General features: G+C 33.7%; 1 protein-coding gene across 8 annotated transcripts in view; it reads right to left on the bottom strand.

Moving 5' to 3' along the window:
- IKZF2 (IKAROS family zinc finger 2) overlaps nt 1–25,238 on the bottom strand; it is a 207,482-nt gene that overhangs the window by 105,976 nt on the left and 76,268 nt on the right. The gene's annotated exons all lie outside the window — the stretch shown is intronic.

Below are 25,238 nucleotides of genomic sequence, written 5' to 3'. Positions count from 1 at the left end.
TCTTATTTGATAAGAACTTCTGGGAAAACTGGGAAATAATCTGGCAGAAATTAAGCATGGCATCAACATGTCATATTTCTACAATAAATTCAAAACAAATATGTAACCTTTAAAAATAAACTAGAAGAAAAGTTAATCATATATCTTTTACATTTATAAGTAGGAAATATTCTTAATTATTTGGAACAATTATAAACTTTAAAATAAATATTTTTAAGTACATGAAATTGAAAAGCGTTTAGGGTTTTCATGCATCTAGGATAAGCAGAGAGGCAATTAAATTGAAAAAAAAATAGTATCAAATTTGTATCAAATTTCTCCAATGAGGGTATACTGCTTAAGATGTAAAGAAAACAAATAAGTTTATCTATCTATCTATCTATCTATCTATCTATCTATCTATCTATCTGTCTATTTCTAACTATCTATGCATCTAGGTAGTGCAGTAGATAAAGTGTTGGTCTTGGATTCAGGAAGACCTGAACTCAAATCCAGTCTTGAACATTTATTAGGTGTGTGATCCTGGGCAAGTCAATTAACCCCTGCTTGCCTTTGCTTCCTCATTGGTAAATTGGGGATGACAATAACATCCTAGGATTGTTGTGAGGATTAAGTCAGATAATAATTGTAAAGGACTTAACCTGTTGACTAACACATAGAAGGTACTTCATACATTTTCTTTACTTATCTTCTCCTTCTTCTGTCTAACTAAACATATGATCCAAAACCATTCCCCTATGGATAGGTGGTCACAGGAAACATTCTTGTTGTTAGATTTGGTTTTCAGTCCCCTCTAAGGATTGTGTTTTTGATCAGTGGCAAAGGGTTTGCAGAGGTCTGAGCTATTGCTGTGTCTAAGCTACCATCTTGACTCCACCTCCCCACAGTAAACATTCTTAAAAAATAATTGCATAGTTTTTAACAACTATCTAAACAACTATCTAAAAAATTGTTCCAAATTACTTATAATTTGAGTAGTAAAAATTAAATCAGTCCTGAAGTTTTACCTCACATGGGCCAAGACGAAAAAAATTAGGAACAGTCAATGCTGAAGATTTTTCAAAAGCCAGGTGCACTAGTGTGTTTTTGATAGACCTCTGAATTAATACAAACATTTTGGAATAGAATTTGGCATTATGCAAATTTAATACTAAAATGTCCAAACACTATTATCTCATGCTCCTTCCTTTCAGAAAGTCATAAAACAATCAATATATAACTTTAGAAGTAGAAGCAAATGAAATAGTAAACAAAAATTATTTGTTCTTATGTCCCCTTCCCAAATTACTTTAAACCTATTAACTTTGCCTTTAATATCTCCAATTTAAAATATAGAGATCATACAGGGATTGAACTTATGATTTCATTAGGATAAGAAAAGTCCAGATGAAGAAACTATATGTCTCAATGTAGGTTCTCACTTTTTTTGAGATTTAAAGTTTTTTTAAACGGCTAGTACATTGCCATTCTCTGCTTCAAGACATCTGCTCTATAGAACTATGTTAGTGTCCTTATTTCCCTGAATACCCACCAAAATTGAATTCATAATGTTATGCTATTTTCATCATTATAGTAAATTTAAGCTGGTAACCTTGAAGTTTTATTTATTTTCATTCCTTTAATTTGAGCATCATTACATCTACGGTTAATATATTTACTCCTTCAAAAATAGGTGTTATCCTTTGACAACTGTCCAATTGGGAAACTGTGAATTAGTCTCATGTAGATTATATATTAGGCTCTGATTTGCATATTGCTAGATTTTTTTCACAATATGTCCCTTTTTTCTTTAATATTTTAAGTACTGACTTGCCGAGTGAACATCTTTGAATAAGCAAATCTATTGATTTTCGTCTTCAGTAACTTATTTTTCAACTATTGAGAATATTTATTGAGAAAAATATATTATTTTTTTACTTTTATAAAAAATGATTGCTGTACTTTGGTGCTTTTTAATAGCAACTCCCACCCCCAAAGAGTTTTAAATTCAATAAATTTAAGCATATTCTTCAGCTAACTATTTTTCTAGGAAAGGTACTTTAGGATATTCATTTTGTCATCAATGTTGCACTTTGATAGCATACAACAAATATTCACTGACTACTTTGTGCATAAAGAAAACATATAGATAGCCATAAAATACAATGACATATAAGTACAATACAGAAATATTTTTTAAAGTGGCATGACTTGAGAAAGAAAAAACATTAAAACAGAACAAAGAGCAGAGAAAACTTCTTGGAGGCAGTATGAGCAAGGCTAGGTGTTAAATCAGTCAACAATTCTTATCATTTCTTCCTCTGAATTTTATGTAGTCTGGGTATATCCCTTTTTTCTTCTATTCACAGTGCTTATAATTACTTATTACAGATTTCACAGCTTTGTGTCTAGTTTCTATCTATACATATATAGTTGATCTCACTCAGTATTTCCTCATTCTAATTCATACAGGACATTGCTGCTAAGCTCATTTTCTAAAATGCCATTTTTATAATTAAACTCTCTTTACTATGGTACCTACAATAACTCTCATATTAAGTACAAGGTCATTTGGTATTCAGGACCTCCACAACATTCTGGTCTTTCCCTTGTATATCTTGTTTCTTTCCTGTTATTGCCAACCAAGTTGGGTTCTATCCTAGTTAGACTATCCATTTCTTGCATTTATGTACTTATTGTTCATTCTACTGCCCTTACTGAATGGTGTAACTCCCTCCCAAAGCTTTTCTCAAAAGCTAAATCTTCTCTACTTTCTCACTTTTTTGACTTTCCTCTCCTTCATATTCCACATATCCTGTCAATTCCAACTGTACAACATCTCACCATTCCCTACTCAAATAGCCAATAACCTTATTGTGTACTCATTCCTTTCCCTTAGGACTATTTTACCACTCTCCTAATTATTTTCCCTGACACTAGTCTCTCTTCAATTCATCCCTCATATTACTGCCAAAATCATCTTCCTAAAACACATCTGACCATACAATGAGTCAATGAGTGTTATATTCCAATGGTAAAATACAAACCCCCGGCCATGGTATCTGAAGTCTTCCATAATCTGGTTCCAGACTAACTTTTTACTCTAATTTCACACTGGTCACAATTTACTTTAGGAGGAAAAAGGACAAAGTATTCCTTTGGGGGGTTATTTTCATACATATTTACAAGAAGAGGGAATTGCAGATCCTTGTAGCACTGAAATAATAAGCATAATAATGTCCCTCTCTGGGCTTCAGTATATAGTAAAATGCTGCATAATGCAATAAAATTGGTAAAGGATCAGAAAAACTTAAAAAATGGTTTCTTCTAATCCTTAGTATTAATTTAGTAATTAATTTAGAATATCATATTAATTCACAGGGATGTTATAGCCTGGAATTCAGCAGATGATAATTTTCCCTTATGGATGAATAGTTAACAATTTAGAACTAGAAAAACTATTCAAGACAAACTCTCCCAAGTCTTTCATTATTTCAATGGTAGAAGATTAGACAAGTCTTATACATATATTAGGTGTATGGCCATGGGCAGGACACTCAAATTCTTAGAGTAATTCCCAGAAAGTATAAATTACAGACAATTTGACAATATGCATTGATGGAAGGATTTTTCATTTCTTTATAGTGATGTAGTGATTTTGGAGAACAGAGTACGAATGCAAAATCTCCCCGCCCCCCAAGTCTCAATAGTCTAGGTAGAATGAGTCTAATCTAATAATATTGAAGTTAAGCAGATAAAATAGAAAATTCCACATTAGTTAAAAAACAATTGCATTAATAAAGAGGAAGGCATAGACAGATGGAAAGACAAAAGTTTATGTAAAATAAATATGAGGTAGAGGAATGGACTTAAAGTTCAAAACAAATTACTAGTGTGACAGGAAAGTCAAAAGAGCAACATGTCTTTGTGCAGCATCAAAAGAAAAGTATTTTGTCCAGAAAATGGCAAGGGAGATGGGGTATCTTTACTGATTAAAAGATATATGGATTATGGTATCCAATTCTAGAAAACATTTTTCTGAAAGGTATTAAAAAGCTGTAGTGTGCTTCCAGAGTATGGAAACAAAGATGTTAAGAAAAATGAAGAACATGCCTTCTTACCTTAGAGAAATTTTGCATTGAAGCTTTACTCTCTTGAAAAGGTTACTCTCTCTTTCCTAACCTACTATTTCAGAAAAAAGCCTAGTGTTGCTTCATTTCCCTACAAACTTCCAATCACTTCTTCTACCATCTCTCCAAATGTCTCCCCAAAATGGTTTTCTGGATGAATTACTGTCTCTACGATAGGCCACTATTTTAAGAAAAAGCCAAATCATTCCCAAGTTGTAAGCCATTTCCTTTTCAGGGTACTTTGTCCCCTCCTATATACTTTCCTTATGTCCCCCTCCCTGATTCCCCATATCTAGAAACATGAATCATGATCCTATCAACTTCACCACTGTTCCTGTATAGGGTGTGCTTTATTGTTCCATTTAACATGCTTGTATCTTTCTGGATCAAAGGGCTAACTTGACCACTGCTCTCCTTGGTATGTGATCTCCTCTCCATTAGAATGAAAGTTCCTTTGGGGCCAGGACTATCTTTGTTTTTTTGTATAACTTGGTCCAAAACTTAGTACAGTGTTTGGCACGTAGTAAAGGATCAAAAATGCAGTTTTAATCATATAATATATTTTTCTTTGTTTTTATTCTAACTTTATATTGATTTTGGCCTTGAGCTTGTCATATGAAATATATGCCAATTATTTTGCCAGAGAAACTATTCATGATAAATAGGTGTGATGCTTCTGTCTACTTTACAAGTATCTGTCCTTCATTTCCTCATTCACGATGCTTGTTATACAATATAATTCTCACTTATTTTCACCAAATTCCACCTTTGCACTATAGTCATTAAATATCCAGGTATGTTGAATTTAACTTAGAGTGCCTTAATCAGATTTTTTTTTTCTTGGTAGAATCTATGTTCTGAAACAGAATGCTTGGTTCAAAGTAGACATTTAATAAATGGTTGCTGAATTATTTAATTAATAGAATTTTGGGGAAGAATTGAAGTTTAAGACCCAAGGTATATTTAAGCAGAGGACAGGTATATAATAAATGAAGTTAAAGAAAGTATCAGGAGACTTTCAAAAGGTTCAGGACATTGTAAAGGGGCTAGAGTTCACAGGCAAGCAACTTTACCACTAAGGCTTCTAGGGGGCATGAGAGAGAAAAACTTAGTCTTTTGAACTGATAGTCAAGGCAATAATATAGTCTCAGAAAAATTGGCATAAGGAAGATGAAATAGCAAAATAACATCGGTGCTAATCTGGAGGGCTACAAATATTTTCTCTGCTGAAAGTCAGAATTGGTTCTTGGGGCTGGGAGCCAAGCAGATCATTATCTTTTTATTTTTTTAAGAAATTAGCTTTAAACAACCTGGAACAGAGGAACTTTAGGGCACACAGGTAATTGTGATGTAAATTATAATAAAATAATAGAAATCTAGAGTATTTTGTAATATGTATGTAAAATTTAAGGTTGGCTGCTAGATGTGATGTGGTTTTACTTTGTACAAAGTCAGATCATCTACCTTGGAAGAGAATACCTACATGGAATATGCCATGAACTTGCTTCTAGAAAAAAACGTTCTTGATTTCCCCATCACATGAATGGGGATAGCTTCCTTCCATTATCTTACATAGCCAGGACAGGCTGTATCTTTAGAATGAGCAGATTGGGACAGCTGCTCTTTCTGGTGGCATCCAGGGAGTGAAGTCGCCTAGGTACCAGGGTCTGAGCTGGGGGAAGGGAAGAATCATGGCCTTGAGAAAATGGTTTTAGGCTTGCTCTGTTTCCTTTGTCTTTTAGCAATCTTGACTTAGACACTAACTTCAGTGACCCTGGAAGCAGAATTCCTGGCCAGAAGTATCTGCCAGCCCAGCAGGGAAGCCCTGGAAGTCAGTCTTTAGGACGTGAACCCAAGGGAGGCTTTGGACTTGATGCAACTATTTCATAAAGGAACTGCATTAAGCTATGAAGCAAATACCCTCTTTTCCCCAAAAGGGAAACATGGCAAGGAGGGGATTATTCCACCATAATACTGGAATTAGGGTGTTGTTATGTTTGAGATACTCTTAACTTTAATTGAATATTCCTTTGTAAAAGTTAATTTTACTATTATGTGGGAAATGGGCCCAGGATGCAGAGGACAGGTAGAACTGGGAAAACACAACGTGTGGGGACATAAGTGAATGGCAGAATGATAAGACAAACCTCCCTCACCACCAAATATAACAAACCATGACTTCAGAAAATGGAAGGAAAGGAAAGCATGTTACATGTGTGCCATGCCTTCACGGGATTTTTTCCTACCTAATGCTCTCTCCTGCAATCTATACACATAATTTTTTACGTAGATCTTGCTCCTGACTTCTGTTTTAATTATCTAATTTGTACATATTTAAATATACTCAGTCTTTATATTATTTCTAGAGAATAAAGAATAGAGGCGCTGGGACTGTGTGGCAAAGGTGTGGCATGGGGGCCCTAAGATGCAGGAGGAGGATGCTCCCCTCCCGCTCACACCCTGCCCCTCTGCCAATCTCCCAATGAGAGCACTTCCTCCCTCTGTTGTCTGGGGTAATGGGGGAGGGGGGGGCTCACAGGAAGCTTGATGGTGCAGTTTGGGCATGTGATATTGAAAAGGTTCGTCTAGGGCATATAAGTAGCTGTTTGGGGGCAAGAAGGAAGGCTGGTAGAGAGGACTGACTGGGGGCTAGACTTGAAGTCAGAAAAACCCTGAATTGAAATCTTGCCAAAAATGCTTATTAGCACTATGACCCTGGACTGCTTACTAAGCCTTTCTGGTTTCCAGTGTCCTCATCTGTAAAATGTGGCCCCAACCTCACAGGGTTGGTGTAGAGATCAACAGTGATTGTATATTTAAAATATTTTGCTAATATTAAAATGCTACTTAAGTGTGCATTATTATCTCATTCTCATATTTTTATAGAATTCTGTTTATAATAATACTATTTGTATAGCTCTTTAAGGTTAGCAAAGCACTTTCAAATATTCCATTTGGACCTCACAATTCTGTGAAGTGTATGCTATTATTATCATCAAAATTTTACTGATAAGAAAACTGAGGCTTAAAGAACTCACCCAAGGTCACATAACTTATAACATTTTAAAGCAGGATTTCAACTAAAGTCTCTAATACCAGTACTTTATCCACAGTGCCACCTACCTGCCTTGTCTAATCTTCATCATCATCATTATCACTGTCATCAAGAAGTAGTATGAAAGGCAGTCAGAGAACTAAATTTGGAATCATAAAGACATGGGATCAAATTCTGCCCCTAACACAAATTAACTCTGTGACCCTGGGAAAATCATCTAACTTCTCAGGTCTCAAAGAAACTTTGTAAATCCAAAGTTTTGATCAAGGTATTAATCTACATTGGTAGAAGGAAGTCCTTACCAGGAGCTTTCTAAACAGATGTTGCCAGAGGCTTAGTAAAATATACACATATTTGCATGTATACATATACATATGTATGTGTATATAAGTAATTGATACATACTCTTTTATTTAACCAATTTTTACCCATTTAAGAATCCACTCTAAAATAAAATTTATTTCCTATTAGGCTCCTTTATTACATTAGCACCTTTAAGACAATTTGTCAAAAAATTAATATTATTTAGATACACAGATGTAAAAATGTTTAATGAGCCTCTACTATATTCACAGTACTTGATATAAGTAGAAGTCTCTAAAACATGCTCCCTGCTGTTAAGGAATTTCAAAAATAGTTAAGAAGGTAGGACATCAAAATAAAAATGTAAAAGCTCATACAATTAAAACAAAAACAATAGCCAGCATTTATGTAGCACTTTATTTTTTCTCTTTTTTAAATTTTATTTTATAATTTTCCAGATTCTGTGGAGATAAAAGTTTAATAATTATTTTCTTAAATTTTGAAATCTATGTTCTTCTCCCTCCTTCCCAACCTTCTCTCATCCCAAGATGGCAGGCAATATGATATAGGTTGTGCATGTGCTATCATGCAATAAATTTTTCCATGGTTGTAATATTGTGAAAGAAGATACCAATTACTTCTACAAGAGAAAAATGATATACACTGTATATCTATAATGAACTTGGGATCTAGATACATTAAAAACTATTTTTTATTTAAAAAGTAATTAGTGTTAAATTCTAAGGTAACCTGAGAAAAATTATTTTTAGAGTTGATCATAAAACTGAAAATCTAAAGATAATGAAGATACAAGCATGTCTACTCAGAATTTCCTCCAACACAGAATGATAAAATTAGATAAGGGACAATGCAAAATTTTCAAGTCTATTGACTTACTCCAAAAAAAGGAACCCAGAAAGGGAAGAGAATCTTATTTTAAAGATATGTGTAGAGATAATTTCATTATTTCCCTCACTAATATATTTCCAAATTTAACAAAACCAAACCTCAGAAAATTATTTTTTTGCTAATGAACCTCGAACATCCTCACTGCAGTTTAATCTTACTTTCTGTTATTCAATCTTCAGTTTTGAACAATAGGCTGCATTTTCTCCATGATCCCTTTGTATAATTTAAAAATCATTATCATAATGTTTCTAAGTAAAGCAATGATAATTACTTTTGCTTATACTTGATTTCAAAATATCTTCATTATTATCTATAATTTTTCCAGATCTTGCTCCAATTTCTCTCATTTCATTAATTTGTTTAAATTTGAAATTCTATTGATTTAACATCACAGCCATTTCCTTATATGTAATCTCCATAGAATTCACCTTTTAAAAAATAGAACTATTGCTTCTCAGGTTTTTGGTTAAGATTAAGTGTATTAAAAAAGAGAATTAATGAACTAACAAAGTAACTACTACTTCTTTTTTTAAAACCCTTACCTTTCATCTTAGAATCAATACTGTGTAAGTGGTTACAAGGCAGAAGAGTGGTAAGGGCTAGGAAATGGGGGTTAAGTGACTTGCCCAGGGTCACACAGCTAGGACATGTCTGAGGCCAGATTTAAACCCAAGGCCTCCCTTCCATCTCTGGGCCTGACTCTCAATTCACTGAGCTATCTAGCTACCCCTTAAAGTAACTACTTCTGATATATATGTAACATTATTCATCTAAAAAGTTGTCATTTATTTATTGAAAAGAGGTCAGTATTTCCTCAATTGTCCTCAAAAACCAAGATAAGTCTCACTGAATTTAAAATGAGTTTAGATATCTTTTCATTTTAATTACTTGTAGAGTGGTGTGTAAACATATATATATATATATATATGTATATATATATATATATATCATGAATACACAGTGTGTATAAACATATTTATTTCTCCCGGGTTCTTACTGCAATCTTTTACCAGTTCAAAAATATCTTTCTATGTTTCTAATTCTTCATATTTATATTTTTAAGTTCAAACATATATTTTCTTGTTTTTTCATATTTGTAATTTCTTAAGATATAATAAAATTCTATTAGTTTCATGTAACACAGGTTTATCCCCCCAAAAGGGTCTTTGTTAGTGAAGACTTTGAATGAAGATATTTCCTCTTATCTTTGACCTCCCTTTTATGACATATAGGTCATTGTTAGGGTAGGGTGGAGGCATTGTTGAGTAAACGTGTATGAATCATTTCATGACTTTCTCACAATTTGAAATTATTTCCCAAAACTGTTGAACCAATTCATACTTCCCCCAATAGTACTTTGCTGTGTCTGTATTTTTCAAAACCTTTCAATATACCCTCCAACATTGATTTTTCATCTCTTATTATCTTTGCTAATTTTATGGGTATGAAGTGAAATCACAGATATGTAGTTTTATTTGTGAAAATCTTGAATAAGTATTGGTAGGTTCACTCCCAAATATTTTTGTATTTACTTCAAATGTTGTTTTATTATTTCTTCCTAGTGGTTTTTTAAACTAAAACTATTGTTTTTAGTAAAAGTTTTGATAAAACAAAAATAACTACTCTTTTGGTATGTTTTATATGTGCTTCATATATTTGAAGATTTTATTTTTTAGTACTATAAAATACTGGTGGGTTTTGTGTATTTATTTTGTATTCTGCTACTTTTATTTGAAGTACTGATAGCTTTAATGAGTTTCTTGCTGAATCTAATTTGTTGGGGTTTATAGAAATTGTCATGTTTCCCACATATAAGTACAATTTTGTATTTTCTTTGCCAATGCTCACACTTTTAAAGTTACTCTGATGTATTCATGTTCTTGCTAGGATTTACAGAAATATTCCAAATACTAAGAGAGAGAGGCATGCTTGCTTTATTTCTGTTCTTATTGAGAGGGCTTCTAGTGCCTCCATTGTAAATAAGGCCAGTTCTTGACCTGACATATATATTTTGATCACATTAATAATGAGCCCTTTCACAACTATGCTCTCTTTTAAAATAAATGAATATTATGTTTTCTGAAAAGTTTCTAGATATAACAATATAGTTTTGTTGAGGGGTTAATCATAGTCACTGTTTTCATAATGTTGAATCATCACTGCATTCCTGGTAGAAACTTGGACACAGCAAATTCTATTATATATTGTTATATCTTTGCTGAGATTTTATACAAAATTTAACTTCTAAATTCACCTGGACTAGGCTTCTTATCTCCTCCTCCCAATTAGTTGACTTATGGTTTTCTTGATTGCTCTTTATTTTTAACCTGAAGGACCCAGAAACTAATAATATCAGAAGTAATGCTATTGAATTTAGTAAAACTGCCCTTAATTAAAAAAAATGTTATTTAGAATTTTTAAAATGTGTTTTCATATATTTTAACTTGTGCTTTTTTATTATTAAAAGTTGTCAAGTATTAGGATAGTGTCTGAAAACATGATGGATTTGAACTTACAAAATGTGGGTTCTGATTCAGACTTTGTCATTTAGTCTCTGGGTACATAAAAATATGTGAAGTGAAATGAACAGACGGAAGAAACCAATAAGAAGGTTCAATGGCTGAGATGGCGACGCAGCAAAGCACTGTGGAATGTTTAGAGCGTGCTGGAGCACAAAAAACAACACGGCCATCCAATGCAGCTGAGGAAGTCTCCAGGTGTAATGACTTTTCATGCCACTGGACCCAGGCTTCCAATACCGAGAGAGAGGGACTGTCTCTGTGCATTGACTTTTCCACTTAAATCTCTTTCACGCACAAGTGTCTTTGTGCACACTCATCTGTACACCATAGATGAAAACGCACAAAGACAATCATCATCCTCGGTTACTGAGAGACTACTACTACATAAAAATAAATTCCTTTCTTTAGGCTTCAACTCTCTCATCTATAAAATAGTGGAATCTGAATAGATCATCTCCAAGTTTCTTCCTAATTTTAGAGTCTATAAATGATCATTTTTCAGATAACATTTGCTTTTATATGGAAAACACTAGTGCTCACGTCATCAAGCCAGCCAAGTTTACTGGTAGCCATTGAAAATAACACCATCAATGGTGGTAGTAGTCTCTCGGTAACCGAGGATGACAAATGAGATCAACTTAAAAGCCTATGAAGGATAGTGATCATATTATCATATTTAAGTGTGAATCCATTCAAAGCTGAGTTACATGTAAAAGCTTACTTGATCTAGAATGTCCTGATACTACATTCCAGTGCAGAAATCACTTTTGTAATTCATTTATAAAAGCCCAAACAGGGCTTAATTCACTAAGCTCATAAGATTCAGGAGAGTTAGTATCACAATGATGTAATAAAAGAAGGAAACGGATTGGGTATCTACTCAGCAAAGGTGTTGCAGCATTAACGAAAGGAAAACTGACTTGAGAAAAACACCTGAAACCCACAATATAATAATCTGTTGACTGAAGAAGCAAACATGAAGTACCCTATAATGATAAAAGGAGTCAGTAAAAGAAATACATCATTACCAAAGATAGGCCTATTTTATGCATTACTGTTTATACAACAGGGATAGATATACATTCTTAGTTATTCTTAAGAAGGGCAGCTGCCTTGCTAATGGGAGATGTCAAGATCACTGGAAAAAATAGACTTTACTCACTGGAAACACATCAAGGCATTCTGGGGATCAGAATAGCCAAGGTCTTAAAATTGAGAACTGAAATATCAAAAGCTAACAACAGACTTACAACTATGAGATGTAGGGTAAATAATTATTGCTGAACTTAACTCCTGCCATAATGATCACTCTAAATCAGGAGTTCTTAACCTGGTATCATGGAAAGAGGAACGTAGATCAGAAAAAATTGCCTTCAACTGAAATTTTGAATTTCCTTCCATTATGAATGTAAACTACCAGATCTGTATTAGTAGTACATGTGCCTGCCAAAGAGTCTATGACAAAAATGGCAAAGAATTCCTGTTCTAAATGTTGATTCCATAGTGGTGGGAAAAAACAAATTCTAGCTTTATGAACAGATTACATTCCATCATTTTATCTAGAAACTAGTAGAAACAACATTTATTACAAATGATGGTTTATTCCATTTTTAAGGCTACCAACAAATATATAAGCGGTAGAAAACACCTGTAATTCCTACCACTAACGGGTCTGAGGCTGGTGGATCATCTGAATTTGAGAGTGCTCAGATATCACATGCCTAAAAGCCCTTATGAGAGTCCATACTAATTTTGTGATATGATGAACAATATGCTAACCCCCTGCAATGGCAAGAAGATAGATGCCACCAGGATGCCTATTCAGAGGTAAGCTAGGTCAGAACTTCTATGCCAATCAACAGAGGAACTGGGCATATATATGCTGAACTTCTTGCTTGGGCAAGACCCACTCAAGAAAAAAAAAATGAAAGGCACCAACAAAGGTATCAAGACTTCCTTTGGGTACACAGATTCAGATACTGGAACAATAAATTCATTGCTTTTAAATGAATTTAATGAAATGAAAAATGAAAAAAATCGTAAAAATTTCAATTATTTTAAAGTCAAATATAAATTATTTAGATATTATGGTTTCATTTGAAGATTTACTCTATTTTTATTGTTCACTTTGTTTAATTTACATTAAATAGAGGACGAGTTTATAATAAAATGCTTTTAAAAAACTAGTAATTGGATTATTTAGTTAATCTACAAAAATTAATCTTGTCTATGAGGTACCACAAGTATATTTATTAACCTTCTGACAGTTTTGAAGAATATAATAATCATCACATGAAACATGCTTCTATGGGAAAATGTATTCAAGATCAACTTGGAAGATGATTCTTTGATTCAGTAAGATTGGACACTATCATTCTTCTTATCTCCCTGTCCTAAGTAGACTATATCAGGGACTTGAGGGGGAGAGTGGGAGTATGAGCTGCAAGTAAAGAACTAGAATTTCTGTCAATGTAAATTATTGATAGTTACTTCTTGGTACCAACTTTTTCCCCATTACTCCTTTTATTCATCCTTAGGAATCAAGGTACCTGCTTATGGTCAACTACCTATAATTTATACTTCTGATTAGGGAATGTTTCCTTATGTGACTCATTGTGGAATATAACTTGTTTTGCACAAAGCCTTTTTGAGGTTTTTAAGTCTGTTTAATATTAATAACAGAAAACAGAATAAAAGAGCTCCCCACTATATATCATATCCTTATACATTGCTGTTTTGTTTGTTTTTAAACTTAGACAATATAGGAGAAAGACAAAATTAAGTGAATTATTAATGGTAGATCTTTGATGGGAGGAAAAAAAAACACATTTTATCTCATTACCTCATTTTATATTCACTACAACCCTGTGAGGCATATTAAACAAATATTATAATTCCAATTTTATAGATGGGCAACTTGAGGCTTAGGGAAGGTAAATAAATGACTTACTCAAGGTCACATACAGAATGCAGAAGAACCCATGTTAGAATGAAAGAATCTGATTTCAAATTCAGAATTCCTTCTATTATACTAATTTTTTTTTTATAAAGATACTAATTCAGAGTATAGAGGTAACGACAATGAGGCCAGTGCTAGAGCTTAGAAGCCAGTGACAATGCTGAGGGAGATGAGAGTATAGTAGCTTTGTACTCCTTCATTCTCTCCACTATCCGTTCTGAAACTATTGGCCTTATTTTCTCAACTCCTTCCAGGAGCTGACCATTAGTAAATGAGAGAAGTAAAGGAAGTAGAGGAGTATAAAGGGCCCTGTGGTCCAAAGCAAAATTCAGGATAAAGAGCAAAGCACCACCCTATCAACCAAAGATGTCACCTCTTACTTTACTGGGTAAACTAGAGTCACTCAATGTGAGCCACCCTTTTCTCTCCTCTTCATTTCAAAATCCCTTGACCTTATTTTCTACTTTATCCCCCTTCACTTCAGACTGATAATGATAAAGACTTTCTGCAGATCAGTTCCTCTATATGTGCCCTTTGCCGTCTTCTTGAGCAAATTCTTCTCTTAATCATTTCCTATCTGCCCCTAATCTTTACTTATCTCCATTTACTGGTCCCTTCCCTGCTGCTTTCAAAATGACCCAAGTTTCCTGAATCTCTAAAAATAAAAGTAACAACAAAACAATTAGACCCTCCAGCATCTTCAAGCTACAGTTTTTGTTTTTTCAGTCAAACTCCTAGGCAAAGTTGTTTCCAATCACTGCCTCCCAACTACAAGATCAAAGATTCAGACTCAGAATGAGGCCACAAATTCCAACTCATTTTACAGGAAAGGATACTGGAACTAAAAGTAGTTAAGTGAAAAGCCTGAAGTCACTTTGTTAGTAAGTGGCTAAGGCAAGATTTGAACTCAAGTCTTTTTGACTCCAAATCTAACACTCTCCTTTACATAACCAATTTGCTTCAAATTCTTCTCATTAACTTCTCATTACTTTGCTAACTGGCTTCCAATAGCATCGTTCGACTGTTCTTTCTTAAGTCATCAATTATCTCTTAAGACTTCCAAGTCTGATGGTTTTTTCTCAGTCCTCATTCTTGACCTTTTTCCTGAATTTGACATGGTTGGTCACCTTCTCAGATATCCTTACTTCTTTGGGTTTTTGTAACACTACCCCACCCTCTCTTACCTCTGCTGGCTCAGCAGCCTTTGCATGCATATTAATTATGGATGTATCCAAAGATTCTATTCTCTGCTCTTCTTTCCATGCACTCTCTCTGTAAACTTTATTAGCTCTCACTTGTTGCTATTAACTAATGCTAATTCTCAGAGAGTAGATGACTCAAATGTACATATTAAGACCCATTCTCTCTCCTGGGCTTTAGTCTCACATCACCAATCTTCTCACCATCAAATCCTATTGGCCATTTCAAAATATGTGTCTCAGAGACACACATTGAGCCTAAACAAAAAGACCACCTTGAAGATAATTGCAGCTTTTGTGCCAACATCTTTTGAAATATATGATGATAAGTTGGTAAAATTCCATTAAGAACCTGACATGATCCTCTGAACCACATTAACATGTACTTTAGTAGTCAATAACTTCAATGTGGAAGTTTCAAGAGATGATAAGGAAAATCATGATGGTAAATATAATTTCAAGTTAAGAAAAGAAAGTAAGAAGGCAAAAAGTTTGGATGCCACTCAGAAACATCACATCTATATATTATGATCATTTTATTCAAGAAAAGAGTCATATTATAATAGACATGGATATAACAAACAAAAAGAAAATGAGCTTAAACTCAATTGCCTAACCCCTACCTTCCCTTCTACCTTGGAACCCATACTTAAAAAGGGAGGATAAGAGTTTTATTTAAAAAAAAAGAGAGAGTAACTGCCTCAACAGACAGGAACAGATTGATTACTGATTAGATGTAATTTCAACAGAATAAATAGGTTGGAAAGAAGGTCAAGAATCACATCAGATTAGAAAATATTTTAAAGCTTATATTGCACATAACAGAAATTGCTTTATTCTCATGTATAAAGTAAGAAAAAGAGGAAGAGGAAAAAATAATGATAGACACCTCCTCAAAAGGAAATGAATTAAAAGAAAGGATATTGAACTTGATTTTTCCATTTCTTGCAGAAGTTTTATCATTGTTAATTAATCATCACAACAAAAATCCAAACTGAACTCACTTGTAAAATACAATAGTAAAAATTTAGTATAGTGCAGTGTTACATCTAGTGGGCACTTAATATTTTTTTTCATTCATTCAAACATTTATTCATTTATTCTAAATGATTTTGCCCCATGCAACACCATTTCATGGTGAAAATAATTCTACAGAAAATTTGGAGAGAGGGCCATTTAAGGCATACCATACCCAGTACATTTATAGATTAAATTGCGGGGAGTACATATGACAAACTGACATAAAATGGAATAAATTTGTTAATGCTTTTATAACAATCCATTTTCTTCATCATTTTTAGTCAAATGATCTCATTTGGATTCTTAATACCTTAATTTAGGGTTTTAGTTCCCTCCTTTGTGATTCCTAAGATCTCTTCTTCCTAGCGCTAAGGCTATATGATTCTGTGCTTTCTTCTAAGGAAAATGAGATAATTGGCCAAAGATGCATATTTGAAAAAGTATTTCATTGTTCAGAGCACTTCCTAACACATTATTTTTTATGATGTTACCTAACAAAAATATATCACAGAGGTTATTTGATAAAAGAAAAGGATCTAGGTTAAACTCTATAAGCAAGTTTAAAATCATAGAAACTGTCAAGTTCATATAAATTGCAATATTAAATGCAGCCTAGTTTTATATACACCAGAATAGATTTTCCAAGACAGTGTTAATTATATGTCAAAAATTCTTAGGGATATTCTAAAAGGAGCACAAGTTTTTATAGAGGCAAATGAAGCATTCTATGATAAGAAAACTGCCTTTACCAAAGAAACAGTTTAACTGTTATTGTTTTTTTTTTAATTTAGTATGCCCTCAGCTTAGACTCTAGAATAGTCTTCAAAGACACAAATAACAATGATACATGCACTAGAGGATTGCAAACAAATTGCTATTTGATGCATGAGGATTGATAGGTAATTATTGATTAAGGAAGTTCAGGGAAGACTTCCTAAAAGAGCTGATGTTTGAGATGGGCTTTAAAGAATGGCTAAAAATTTAACAGATTCAGAGTAGAGTGAAGGGCATTCCAGGAATAGAGAACATTCTGAGCAAATGTACAAAGGCAGGAAAGTATGAAGTGTGTATGGGGGGACATTTAATTGTTCTGTTTTATTGGAGTATAAAGCAAGTGGAGAATGCAATAATATATAAAGCATAAAAAGCATAGAGATACAAAATTGCAGGAGAGCCTTAAATGCCATGCTAAACTTAATATGAGAGTGGAAAAATGATACTATTACTAAATATTTCAGTGTCATCTTTTTCATTATTTATAATTAAAAACATTTTGGTGTGTTATTTTAGTTACATGTAGAAACAGTTTTTGGCAATTTTTTGGACATTTTACAATTCAAGTTTTCTACCCCTTCCTCATCCCAACTCCTTCTTGAGACAGTGAATGGTTTGACATAGGTTATATCTGTACTTTCCTATAATACATATTTCTATATTTCTCATGTCATTAAAGAAGTCACCTCACACATATAATAGAAATCTCATGCAGTAAATCTAGTGGAAGATGGCATACTTTGGTCTGCATGCATTCAGAGTCAAATAGTTCCTTCTTTGGCTGTGGATAGCATTTTCATCATAAGTTCCTTGTGATTATCTTAGATACTTGCTTTCCTGATAATGGTTTAGTCATTCACAATTGGTCATTTACAATATTTCATTTTTCTCCTAGTTCTGCTCAATTCACTTTGCATCAGTTCACCTAAGTCTTTCCAGGTTTGTTTTTTTCTGAATTATATTGTTCATCATTTCTTATGGCACAATAGTATTCAATTGCAACCATATACTACAACTTGTTCATCCAAGGGTGTAGAACAGCACCCTGAGGAACACCCATAGTTATGCATCATAATATAGATGAAGAGTCAGCAAAGGAGAGTGAAAAACAGGGTAGAACATAAACCAAGAAACCCAGAGAGGAAAGAATGAATATCCTGAAAAAGAAAATAGCCAACAGTGTGAAAGGTAGAGGTAAGAGAAAGGTAGAGAAAGATGAAGACCAAGAAAAAGACCATCCAGTATCAGATTAAAGAAATCATTGATAAGTTTGGGGATGGCAATTTCAGTTGGATGATGAGATTGGAATTTCAAAGTTTATTCTACACATCTGACTACTCCTTAGTTTGTTTTGCAGAATCTTCATCTATTCTACACCCACAGTGTGTCCCCAAAGGCTCAATTCTAGTCCTCTTTTATCTTTATAGATTATGATTTGATGATCACATCAGCTCCCATGATTTCAATTATTATCTGTATAGAAGTGGTTCCCCAATCCACCAAGTAGATAAAGAATTTCTGTTGCCCAGATTATGACATACACCTGAATGGGCAGTTGAATGAGTATAGGAAGTACAAATAGATAATGAAGTAGGTTCAGCATTGACTAGCAGGGTGGATTGCCTCTGAAAATTATACAATGCTTCCAATGAACTGCTTCTTGTAATTAAGTTATTATTATTGTTAATCATAATAATAGTTCCAACTATTATAATAATATTTGGTACCATACATGCAGCATACAAAGGATTTCCTGCATTATGCATTAAAATATTTATTATATTTTTACATATGATGAAAAATTCTGTGCCTAAAAGAGTATCTGTCAAATGATTTAATTATAAGCTGACAGAAATACCACTTGGTAGTCTCATATTTAAAAAAATTAACTGATATTTTATTAAGGTTAAGTTAATAATAAATAATATATTTTACTCAGAAAAAAGACAGAGTAAGTTATTTCCTACTTCTACTCATTGTGGGAATAGGAAGTCTGCTTACTGAGAAAATTGTAATTTGATATGAAATGCAAATATTACATAATGAGGAGGAAATTTCAACTACTGTTCTTTTAAAAGCTTACCAAGTTCTATATGGATTTATAACTACTTCAGTTATGAAATAGTATTGAAGAGAAATGACCTGGAAAGGAGTACATAAAGGGATATAGTAGAGATTCTGTAGTAGGAAGAGTAATTGAATCACTTTTTTTCCATTTGAATTAATTTAGTCAATTTAGAACATTATTCCTTGGTTACAATAATCACATTATTTCCCTCCCTCCCTGCCACCCACCCTTCCCACAGCCGACACACAATTTCATTGGGTATTATTTGTGTCCTTGATCAGAACCTATTTCCATGATGTTGATGTTTGCACTAGGATGTTCATTTAGAGTCTATATCCCCAACCATATCCCTCTGACCCATGCATTCAAGCAGTTGTTTTTCTTCCGTGTTTTTACTCCCACTGTGTTTCCTCTGAATGTGGATAGTGTTTTTTCTCCTAGATCCTTCTGGGTTGTTTAGGATCACTGTACTGTCACTAGCGGAGAAATCCATTACATTTGATTGCACCGCAGTGTATCAGTCTCTGTATACAATGTTCTCCGGGTTCTGCTCCTTTCACTCTGCATCAATTCTAGGAGGTTGTTCTAGTCCCCATGGAATTCCTCCACTTTATTATTCCTTTGAGGAAATAGTATTCCATCACCAACATATACCACAATTTGTTCAGCCATTTACCAATTGAAGGGCATCCCCTCATTTTCCATTTTTTTGCCACGACAAAAAGAGCAGCTATGAATTTTTTGTGCATGTCTTTTTCCTTATTATCTCTTTGGGGTCCAAATCCAGCAGTGCTATGGCTGGATCAAAGGGAAGACAGGCTTTTAGTGCCCTTTGGGCATAGTTCCAAATTGCCCTCCAGAATGGTTGGATCAATTCTCAACTCCACCAGCAATGCATTAATGTCCCAACTTTGCCACATCCTCTCCAGCATTCATTAATTTCCTTTGCTGTCCTGTTAGCCAATCTGCTAGGTGTGAAGTGGTACCTCAGAGTTATTTTGATTTGCATTTCTCTGATTATAAGAGATTTAGAACACTTTTTCATGTGCTTATTAATAGTTTTGATTTCTTTAACTGAAAATTGCATATTCATGTCCCTTGCCAATTTATCAATTGGAGAATTGATTTTTTTGTACAATTGGTTTAGCTCTTTATAAATTTGGGTAATTAGACCTTTGTCACAGGTTTTTTTAATGAAGATTGTTTCCCAATTTGTTGCTTCCCTTCTAATTTTGGACGTTTAGTTTTGTTTGTACAAAAACTTTTTAATTTCATGTAATCAAAATTATTGATTTTACATTTTGTGATTTTTTTCTAGCTCTGGCTTGGTTTTAAAGTCTTTCCATTCCCAAAGATCTGGCAAGTTTCTGTGTTCCCCTAATTTGCTTATAGTTTCCTTTATATTCAGGTCATTCACCCATTCTGAGTTTATCTTGGTGTAGGATGTGAGATGTTGATCCAAACCTAATCTCTCCCATACAGTCTTCCAATTTTCCCAGCAGTTTTTATCAAATAGTGGGTTTCGGTCCCTAAAACTGGGATCTTTGGACTTATCATAGACTGTCTTGCTGGGGTCATTTTACCCCAAGTCTATTCCACTGATCCTCCTTTCTGTCTCTTAGCCAGTATGAAATTGTTTTGATGATCGCTGCTTTATAGTATAGTTTGAGATCTGGGACAGCAAGGCCTCCTTCTTTTGCATTTTTTTTTCATCATTTCCCTTTATATCCTTGATCTTTTGTTCTTCTAAATGAACTTTGTTATGGTTTTTTTTTTCTAATTCAGTAAAAAAAGTTTTTTTTGGTAGTTCAATGGGTATGGCACTAAATGAGTAGATTAATTTGGGCAGGATTTTCATTTTTATTATGTTAGCTCATCCTATCCATGAGCAATCAATGCTTTTTCAATTGTTTAGATCTAGTTTTAATAGTGTGGATAGTGTTTCGTAGTTGTGTTTGTCTCAGCAGATAGAGTCCTAAGTATTTTATATTGTCTAGGGTGATTTTAAATAGAATTTCTCTTTCTAATTCTTGCTGCTGAAATGGGTTGGAAATATATAGAAATGCTGATGACTTATGTGGGTTTATTTTGTATCCTGCAACTTTGCTAAAGTTGTTGATTATTTCGACTACTTTTTTGGTTGATTCTCTAGGATTCTTTAAGTAGACCATCATATCATCTGCAAAGAGTGATAGCTTGGTCTCCTCATTGCCAATTTTATTACCTTCTATTTCTTTTTCTTGTCTAATTGCTACTGCTAGTGTTTCTAGTACAATGTTAATAGAGGTAATAATGGGCAACCTTGTTTGACTCCTGATCTTATTGGGAAGGCTTCTAGTTTATCCCCATTGCAGATGATGTTTGCTGATGGTTTTAGATATATACTGTTTATTATTTTTAGGAAAGGCCCTTCTATTCCTATACTTTCTAGAAGAGTAATTGAATCTTTACAAAGTAAACAATTGCCCATGAATTTGATTGGTGGAATATATATATATATATATTCATTGAAAAAGTACTTTAGGGATCTTCTAGTCTAATTTCTTATTTGAGACAAATGAGAAAACTGACTCTTAGAGAGATTAAGTAATTTACCCAAACTCAGAACAGATAATAATTAGCAGAGCTCAAGATATGAACCTAGTTTTTCACAATATAATGAATATGGAAATATGTATTATATAATAACACATGTATAATCTGTATCACATTACAGTGGAAAGAATAGAAAAACATGGTTCACAAAATGTCAGAAAATGATTATTAAAATTGTATCAACATATTTTAAAATGAAAAAAAATTGAACCCAGGACACCTCTAATTACAAATCCAATTTCCTTTTTAAGGCTACACTAAATGCTAACTAGCTGCACTAATTATTCCATCAAGAAAGTACAATTGAAAATTTCAAGTTAACTATCATAGTGCTAAAGAAATATCTCACAAAGTGACTGAAAAAAGCCAAATTCATGATAAATCAATAGGTTCAGCCTAGTATATTATAAGAAGTTTTCAATGGATTTTTGTTCAATGGATTTCTTGTTTTCAAAAACTCAGTAAATTTTTATGATCAAATTAACACATATTTGGGGAAAGTATTTACCATGTACAATATGCTGCCAGACAATTTTAAAAACTTTTATCATGAAAACTATATGAAAACTTCATATCTTGAGAATAATTCTTTATGTAATGGCATTGAATTTTATTAAATAGCCAAAGAAGGCAAGAATCTACCATTTCATTTCCCAAAGTAATGTTGATGATAGCATTTCACTGCTCAAAGGTTTTGCAATGTCTCCTTACGTCCATTTCTCTTCAGGTCCAGTCTCTTTAGATTACTTTCTGAGAAGCTCCATGACCTTCCTTCAGCTTCCTTTTTCTTGAAAGCAACATGATGAAGTGGAAAGAATATAAGAATGAGAGTGAAAAAATCTGTGTTCATATCTGGATTCTTACATTAACTACCTAGATGACTTTAGGCAGTCATTTTTTCTTTGCTTTGTTTCATATCTGTAAAATGAGAGTGCTGAACTAGACTTTTTCCTCATCAAGTCCTTTCAAGCTATCCCCCAATCCTAGAAATGGCCTCAGTTTACAATCTTCAACAATGGAATCCCACACATTATCAAAATTCGACCTTTATTACTCCTCTCTTTTGAAGCCTTCTCTTATTCTCCCAGTCAAAAGAGTTGTCTGACATGCCTGAAATATAACCACCCTAAACCTTTTATGTGTTAAGTTATATATATATATATATATGTATATATATATATATATGTGTGCATTAGATGTATATATAATATATATGACACAATTCACTACATATTTCACTTATGTTCTACTCTGATGCCCCATTATGATATGGAGGCAACCTCAAAGGCAATGTCAGTAGAATGAAATTATGGCAGGTCCCACCATGCTAGGGAAGCTGCAAATCCAGGGCAAGCAAAAGACTGTATGTGTGTCTCTCCCACAAGAATTAGCCTCATGAAGTGCACGAGGGCTCAGCATCACAAGACTAGCCCCAGGGATACCAATTTTTCATGGGGCACAACTTTGATGCCAGTCACTGAGAAGGGAAAATTGCAGACTCTTTCTGTTACTACCCTTCCCCAGCTGGTTTCAGAGAACCCTTCTAGCTTCCCTCTGCATTTCTCCCCTTCTTGTACTCTAGACTTGAGCCAAAGTGGCCTGATGTTCTTTACCATGTTACACAGCTCTCCATCTCCCATCAACAGGCTTTTGCCTATAAGGCATTTCCTTCTCTTACTCTTAGAATCTCTCATTTCAACGTTCACTCAAGTACCATCTTCTATATGAATCCATTCCTAATCTGTCCAACTACCACTCAACCCCCACATTCCCTTCCCCTACATTATAATTTTTACTTACATGTGTGTGTTGTTCCTACTGTATAATTTTTGTAGAATTCTAGATTAAAAAAATTTTTGAGAGAAATTTCAGGAAAAGACGTTAGCTAACTCTCTGAATCAAGAAAGTGAACTTTTGGAAGAAGGCACCATAAAGATACCTACAGAAACTACATACTGTATCAAAAGATCCAGAATTAACTTTGGGATGTAGTGAATTGAACTGGGGGGTGGGGGGGTTGAACACATTTACTCTAAATGTAAACCCTAATGCCAAAGGGATTTGCCCACTAATTGGCTTTTTGTCAATGTACCTAGCAATCACTGGTTTTGCTTTCTTTGTCTTTTATTTCCCTCAAATCCCCAAATTATTGTAATTTCCCCTTAGAAAGTGCAATTGTGTGTGCACCTCTAGTAAGAGATCTTTAGAGATAAAAACTGATTATGTGAAATGATTCATTGGGGAGACAAGGCATGCAAATCTGGGAGATTTCAGCATGCTCATCTCCCAAAGAATCACAGGCAGATTGTGTGAAGAGAACCCTTCCTCCTAGGATCATGCTCCAGCTCATTGCCTTGGTTGGAATGCTCCAAACAGAGAGACCTTGATTGGTTCCTGAGCTGTTTTAGACCAAGACACAGTAAAAAGGATGTGATGTGGAGGAGGACTATAAAAATAAGATCATAGAGTAGGTTGGGTTTTTGTCTGGAGTTCAGGGCTGGACTCACTCTCTCTGGAGGTTGGTGAATGGGGCAGAAGACAGTCTTGTGGGCTGGTAGGCTATGAAATATTTTTATTTCTTTCCCTCTTTATTTCTTTCTTATATATTAAAATTAAATTTTTAAAAATCTACTGTCATCCTCATGATTTAAGTGTTAATTATTTTATAAACAGCAACCACACCAACAATCTTTAACTAATAGTATATTTCCAAACAAATTTCTAAATATTACATTTAGAATATTACATTTGGCATACTATTAATTAATTTTTCAGTATTATCCTACCTATAAAATGCAATCTCTTTGGGTATAGGGAAAATTTCATTTTCATCTTTAAACATTTAGGCCTTGGAAAAAGTGCCTGACCCATAGGAGTTTAATAAATGCTTCCTGATTGATTTCTCCTACCAGATTATAATGAGCAGCTAGGTGAAAGAGTATACAGAATGCTGGCCTGGAGGCAAGGAGACCAGAGTTCAAATCCAGGTTCAGACATTCCTTACCTATGTGAGCCTGAGCAAATCACTTAATGCTATTTGTCTCAGTTTCCACATCTGTCAAATGAACTAGATAAGGAGATGGCAAACCACTCCAGTGTCTTTGCCAAGAAAACTCCAAATGAGGTCACAAAGGGTCAGACAGGACTGAAGCAACTGAACAACAACAAAACTGGATTGTCTCCATGTCTTATTTCTCTATTTCTTCCAGTGTTTACCACAAGTCAAGCACTTAAATTTTTGTTGAATTGCATTTTACCAAATTTAGTAACTGATTACCAATTAATTAATCAACAAATATTTATGAAATGCCTACTATGTTCTAGGCAATGCATAAAGGTATCTTGGTAGCCAATATTCTATCTCAAATATTTAAGACAACTACAACAATCTCCTTAACTTTGTCTTCCTCCTCTGTATATATACATCCACATACCCAACTGAACTGGTCAAATATAAGCATTCTTTATTCTGAAATATGAAAATTAAATACTGAACCAATAGCAATTTAATGCTAACTTATTAAATTACAGTTAAATATTTTAAAGCGTCTTTTAAAATATAATTTGGTGATCTTTAGCATTTAATTAGCCTGACTCCTAGATATCTTTTATTATTTTATAGTCTCCATTTCTTTAATGCTTATTTGAATTTGAAAGCTGGGATTGAGTCTTATGATTCTTTGTACCTCTTACATCATCTAATTTAGTTATGATCACCAAGCAGA

Source organism: Monodelphis domestica, chromosome 8 (genome assembly GCF_027887165.1).
Source record: "Monodelphis domestica isolate mMonDom1 chromosome 8, mMonDom1.pri, whole genome shotgun sequence".
Classification (NCBI taxonomy): domain Eukaryota; kingdom Metazoa; phylum Chordata; class Mammalia; order Didelphimorphia; family Didelphidae; genus Monodelphis; species Monodelphis domestica.
This window is presented reverse-complemented; position numbering and strand designations above follow the sequence as displayed.